Genomic DNA, 7,188 nt, shown 5'->3' with positions numbered 1-7,188 from the left:
TCTCTCTCTCTCTCTCTCTCTCTCTCTCTCTCTCTCTCTCTTCCTCTTCCCCCTTTCCCACTCTGCAGTTGGGGTTGCTCTCCAAGCACCTAGGAAGGCTTAGAGGTGTTTTTTGAGCCTGAAACTCCCAGGCTCCATTGGTGTCATATGGTTATGAGGTTGTCTCAGACCTGGTCACACCTTCCACTGCACAGGGGATACCGTATCTGGAACTGTATACCCAACTCTCTCAATTCTCTAGAATGCTAAGGAATTGGGAAAACTGCATATGCTTTTTGGTTCTCTCAACCTTATACCCTCTACATCCCATGATCCTCCTTCATGGAGGGATCCCTAGGCTCCACACTTGAGCCAGCCAGATCCCCTTTCTCTTTTGGCCTTATGTTTGTATGGGACAGGTAAAAGTGTGGTTTCTCAGAGACTATCTGTAAAGTGAGTAAGTCCTTAAGCCTTAGGCCTCAGTTTCCATTTTTCTAGGAATTATGCGACTTTGAGACTTTAGAAGTCTTTTTATATAGTTGCTCTATTCTAGTCAGCCCTTTTTACCCAGCTTACCATAAAAAGAGTTAAGTTTCTATAGAACTGCAAGAATTGCTGAACAAGACTGTTGATAAGGAGGACCAGGCAGTAACCTTGGGAAGTTGAGGCAGTAGCCTTGAGAAAAAGCTCATACCCTGGTTCCCAGACTAAAACTCCTAGATAATACTAAAAATAATGAAGAATGGAAAGGAGCTGGCAGCAGCAGGTAGACTTGACCAATCAAGGAACAGACAGTAGCCTTGGGGCACTCAAGTCCTGATAAGAAAGTGTCTAGGGTAAGACTGAAGGGGGCTTCAGTATTCTAAGATTGTTACTGTGCCTGCGTAATGAACTTCATGTATTATGTATATTATCCAACAAGATTAGAGCCTCATTAGTAATAATTATGTTAATGTTTGTAACCTTTTTCTTATTTAACCCAGCTTTAGCTTCTGTATGATGATGGCCTCCTCTCCTGGGCATTTTCCAGTGACTGGACCCCCCACTTCTCGCGAGATTCTAATAAAACTTCCTATCTTTACTTTGAGGTCTCTGAGTAGTCAGTTTGGGTTAGGGTCTTTGTACCCCACACATGGCCACTGGATCCTCAGCCTCAAAGCCAGACTCAGCAGGACCTCCTGAGATTTGCCTCTAGGTTATCCTTTACAGAATTGAAAAAAGCTCCAAGACCTTGAAAAGGAAAGCCAGGCCTGGCCTCGATATGATCTAAAGGACCAGGAAAATTGTCTGTTTCTCCCTGTAGTCCTGGCTCTGACCAGGCTAAAGCTACAGTGAAGTTATAACAACTAAAATGATGGTAGCAGATTCTGGAGGTTCTGAGACTGATCATTAAGGAGTTTTGAAACACCCCTTTGCAATCCTGATCACTCTCTCCTCCCACTGTCTTCCTGAGTCAAGAGGGTATCTCAGTGCAGGGACTGCAAATAGCCATGGGTTTTCTTGTTAACCCCTCCCATCCCTGATCAGACTAAGAGAAGATTGGTAGGGAATTTAGGGCCCCTTTGAAGTCACCCACCCCCTTGTGGTGAAAGGACAGTGGCAATGGCCCTGGCCCCTGGGCACCCTGTAGCCTACTCAGAAAGTCTGGAAGAATCACCCAGGTTTAGCTCACCACCACCACCACCCACACCCCAGCAGTTGTGGTGAGAGAGGAAAGTGAGATGGGTCAAGGCAGTACAAGATTTGTGTTTTCCAGACCACTGGCCATTCACCTACAGTTGGTAGGAAACATGTCCATTGTCTCCTGGATACTGTCTATGCTCAGTTCTGGTTAATATCCTCCCCAGGACCTCCCTGAGGCAGGGACAACTCTATGCTCCTTGGCAGCACAAAGCAGTTTCAGAAGCTGAGGCCTTCACCCCTTACCCCAAAAGATTTTGGGTCTCATTTGTTTAAAGGGAAAATGATGGGATTATGGGACTTGGAACATTAAAGGGAAAGACTGTGTCTCTGTAAGCAAGTCAGTCCCTGAACTTTCCCATACATTTCAGTAACACATATCACCTGGTACCTCTGCCCAAGGCATTTGGCCCACTGCAGCCCACCTAGATCATCTAATTAGCTTATTTGAAGTTCTTTTCACTGTAGCCCTGGCCCACCCCAGACTACTTGCATAAACTGAACACTCCTTAACCCTATCCAGATCTTGTCACTGTCCTTTTTGTATATAACCATCAGTCTCACTCCCATTAAGTTGCAGATTTTCTAAGAATTTTGCCCATCTTACTGGTATTATAATAAAACCTCCACTCTGCCTGAAAGAAGGTTTGAGTGGTTGAATTCTTTCAAGGCAGTACCTTGAAATATTCAATATTCTCAGCACCCCAAAGGGCAGCAGTATTTGATACCTCTGAACCCGACTATGACAAGATTGTGTAGATATGAAAAGTAGCCATTAATGGCTCAATGTCAATTTAGAAGGCAGTCCCCTTCTGTGTTTAACATTTTTATTAATGACTTGGATAAAGGCCTAAGTGCCTTGATGATCAAATCTGCAGAAGACATAAAACTGGAAAGGCTACTTAACATATTGGATCAAAGATGCTGATATTTAAGATTTTGACAGGATAGAACACTGAATTGACTAAGTTAATTAAATTTAATAAGGATAACTTAAGTCTTATATTTGAAAAACCAATAAAAGCCAATTTCACAATTTCAAGAGTTTATAGCAGTTCATCAGATTAATGGAGTTTTAGTAGACTTCCAGTTCCATATAAGAGTCTGAGAAGACAGCCAAGAAAGAGGGCAAACGTAACCTCAGGCTGTATTTGAGGAGGTATCATGGCCAGGAATAAGGACATTATGGTCCCACTGCTCTCTACCCCATTCCAATCAAAATTTTTGGTGAATGTTTAGTTCAGGGTGAAACATTTTAGGAAGGACACTGATTACCTGGAATTCATTCAGAGGAGGGCAACCAGGAGAATTAAAGGTAAGGGAGAATTGATTAAAGAAAGTAGGTATGGTTCAGTTTGTCTGTTTTTTCATTTGTTTATTCATTTGTTTTCCTGGAGAAGAGACTTAAGAAGGATGTGATAACTGCCTCAAAGCTCCAAAAAGTAGTCAGATGCCAGGGGCATTAACCTTGTTCTGCTTGGTCCCAGAAGACACCAAGGAGCAGTAAATGGAATTGAGGTTTGATGTGAGGAAACCTTCCCAGCAAATGGAAATCTCAGGGCAACAAAAGTCTGCTAAATTTTTCATTTGGTTCTTGTCTTTGTATTTTTTGAGTTGTAACGACAGACAATTGAAATTAAAAAAAAAAAAAACAAATCTATGTAAATATTCATTGGACTCCTGTTGCATTCCTTTGGGTAGGGCTCTTTTTTTTGGACTTGCTTAAAATAGACATGTTCTCTTGTGGTTAGGCTATGCTATGATCTTGTTTAGAAGAGCTCAAAGTATATTAATTTTGACTTCTTAACAAAAACAAACGAACAAAACCATTTTTTGAAGTCTTATTCTTGCTAATAGCTCTTTGGGGCAAATCTTCAGCATCAGAGAAAATCATTTAGGACAAGAATATATGAATCCCTTCAGCAAGACAGACGCAGCAATTATTCAGAAATGGAAATCAGTGGCTCCTGATGTAGGTCAGCATAACCACAAGGCAGCCTAATAAGACTCCTTAGAAAGAAGTTAAATTTTTTTTTCTGCTAAACTGTAGCACACATGAAATCTTTCATAGGTCTGTATTTTTCCCCTCTAGTGAAATTTCCTGTTGTAATATAGGGGTTGAATTAGGAGAATGCTGTACAGTCATGATTACTGAATAATAGAAGGAGATGACTTCATTTTAGCAGAGGTCATGGGTTGATTGGTGAAAGAAAGGTCCTTGATTAGGACATTTTAGTAGAAGTCCAAGAAAAGAAAAATATGGAAACTTTTTTGAACTAGAATCATAATATTATCTGATTATCTTATTTTATTTTTTAGAAAAATGCATATTGAAAAATGACAAAAAAGAAGCATGGTACCAAAGAAAAAGTAGGAGATTGCCGATCTTCCTCCTTCTCTGTAAAGGTGGAAGGTCCACAGATGTGAAACAATGCATATATCTTCAATTTTTAAAAATGTAAATATCAGTTTTGCTGATTTCTTCTCTTTAAAAAATATTTTTGTTATATTAAATGGCTACCTGGGGGAGTCCAGGGGAGCAATTACAGGAGGAAATTTAAAACAAATGATATCAATAAAACAAAAGATGCCAATAACATTTATTATTTTTAAAGAAAGGAGTGTATCAGATATTTTTAAAGTTCCTTTTGGAGCTATGATCTTCATTTTAAAGATCGGGAATTGAAGCTGAGAGATCATAAGCAATTCACACAAGGTCAGACAGCTGGTTAATAACAAAAATGGGTGCTGCAGCCCAGGTGCTCATAATCCTGGGGCAATGCTTTTTCTATTACACTGTTTCCTTTTCATTTAGGAAATCATTTAGGTTTAATTATTGGGTGAAATTCCTCCCACTAATGTTTCTTCATTGAAAACACATTGATGGTAATGCTCTTCTCCTGTCGCTAAGGCAGATAGGAGACAGGTAGACTCTTCCTGCATTACTAAAAATATAACTCTATGTAGTGAAACAAAACATCAAAAGCAGCAAGCCAGAGGCATTGACCCAAGATGGTTAACATTTGGAAAGAGTCACATTCCTTCCAACATACCGACCATTGCCAAATCTTGTCCAGAGAAATAGAAAGGAGAGCAATGAATGGAAGTCAAAGAGAAGACATTTAGACAGGATGTCGGGGGTGGAGGGAAAAAAAAACTTCCTAATAATTTCTTGTCTTTCAGATATTTTTCAGTTGTGTAAGACTCTTTGTGATCCTATTTAGGGTTTTCTTGGCAAAGATACTGGAGTGGTTTGGCATACTTCTCCAGCTCATTTTATAAATGAAGAAACTGAGGCATATAGGTTAAGTGACTTGCCCAGGGTTATATAGCTAGTGAGTGACTGAGACTGGATTTAAACTAATCAAGATGAGTTCTTCCTGGACTTCATGACACCCTATCCACAGGGCCATCTAGCTACCCCTAATAATTAGAGATATCCAATAATGAAATGGGATGCCTCCACATCATGAGGATTGCTGATCTGACCGGTGAGTCCTTAAATCCCAACTTAACTTACCATGTACTATCCCCACTTTCTCACTAGCACCTCCTCACCTACTGTGAACTCACTTTTATGTTTTCTCTGTTCCTTTTATAACATAAGCTTCTCAAAAGTAAGTAGTTACTTGTTTTACTGTATTTTTACCCCCCCCCAACTTAGCATAGTGTCTGACACATAGCAAGCATATATTAGCTCTTTTGTCTGTCTGTCTATCTATCTATCTATCTATCTATCTATCTATCTGCCTGTCTGCCTGTCTGTCTGTCTTTCTCTCTGTCTGTCTATCTGCTTGTCTCAAGAGGTAATAGATTTTTCCTTATACAGGGTGTCCTCAAGGTTTTAGTAAAGTTTTAACCTCTAATACCTTAACTGACCAACACCTCTTTCAGTACTTATAACACAGAGACTATATGTTAGAGTATTGATTGCAATATATACCATATACCTAATGTATTGCTTTGTACTATTTGGATGTTTTTATTGTGTACTATTGTTTTTATATTTGTTTTTGATTTTGTGATTAGACTTTCTACCTATAAGAAAATCCTACTCTAACCTCATTGGACCTCAGTTTCCTCATCTGTACAAGATGGACCTCTAAGGGCTATTTATTCTGCTCTACATCTATTATTCTATGTAGCAGGTTAAATGATTTGCCCATGGTCATATAGCTAGTATGTGTCCAAAGTCAGGTTTGGAACACTGGGCTTGCTAACTTCAAGGCTAGCCATCTGTTCACTCCACCGCACTGTCTCTTGCCTTCTACGTAGCTGATACTTAATAAATATTTGTTAGGTCTGTTGATTTATTCATTGCATTCTAGAGAGGTAATGGAGTAAAGAATGGACTGAAAATCAGGACATATAGCCTGATTCTAGAACTGCCCCTAGGCTATGTCCCTTTGCTATACAGCTAAACCTTTCAACCTCAGCCATCACATGGATTGAACAATGACTTTTGTGTTTTTCCTTTGTTCTGTAGAAAGAACACTGACTTTGGTGTCACCTGACTTGGACTTGCATCAGGGCTCTACTGCCTTCTACCTCTTTGACCTTGGGTAATCCATGTAACTTCTCCCTAAGCCTCTCTCTCATCTGTGACACTGGCGAGTTGGATCACCCCTCAGTTCCCTTCTAGCTTTAAATCCTATGATTGCAAAATGAGGGACTTAGGTTTAAGTCGTCCTAAAGGTTCTTTCCTTCCAAATTGTGCTGTGATTGTATGGCTTTTCTAGGGATTACCTGGTGACATGTGAGATAGACCATAGAAATATTGGTACTTCCTTTGAACAGTTAAATACTCATCATAACGGATATGCTTTGTTTTGTTTCAAAATAGCTGAATGTTTTAAAACAGAGGGCATTTCCAAAGACATTGAAGTGTATCTGGGCTCATCCAGCCACTCATCCAAATGTATTATTATTACTTTTTGTTCTGGGTATGGGTTTATAGATAAAAATTGTTAAAGCAATTGAGAATAAGAATTTGTTTTGGAAAAGAGATATACAGTCCCCCAAAGCCCATAGCTTCAGGCTGTCAGCTAATAATGAACAGAGACTTAGTGATTCTTTCCACATAGCCTCCCCTCCCATTAGGCTCAGGATGTCTGATTGCTTACCAGGAAAATGCTATATTTCTCCTAATTAAGCCACCATTACACAGTAGGCCCTCCACCAATGTCTTGAGTCCCCTTCTAGTGTGTTCCCTCTTAGATCACACTTAAATCTAATTAAGCCTCAGAGATAAAAACCATGTGGGTCACATGCAAATTCAGTTCTTCTGCATCTCTTCTTCCCCTTTAAACTTATGCTGACATGTGCATTTGAGTAGTTTCATCACCCAGGTCAAATTAGAAATAATAAATAACTTGAATATCTAATATATGTTCTAACGGGCTCAGTAAAGTATTTATATCTCACTGGAGTTTGGGGTAGTGCCATGTTATTCCTATTTGAGAGAAATTATTATTTATAACCAATATCTTGGGCAGATTCAGAGCCAGCCCTTCCTTCTTTCTAAATCCT

The sequence above is a fragment of the Petaurus breviceps genome, unplaced genomic scaffold (assembly GCF_028583685.1).
Source record: "Petaurus breviceps papuanus isolate PSGF00001 unplaced genomic scaffold, PetGlider_PUasm1.0 688, whole genome shotgun sequence".
Classification (NCBI taxonomy): domain Eukaryota; kingdom Metazoa; phylum Chordata; class Mammalia; order Diprotodontia; family Petauridae; genus Petaurus; species Petaurus breviceps.
This window is presented reverse-complemented; position numbering follows the sequence as displayed.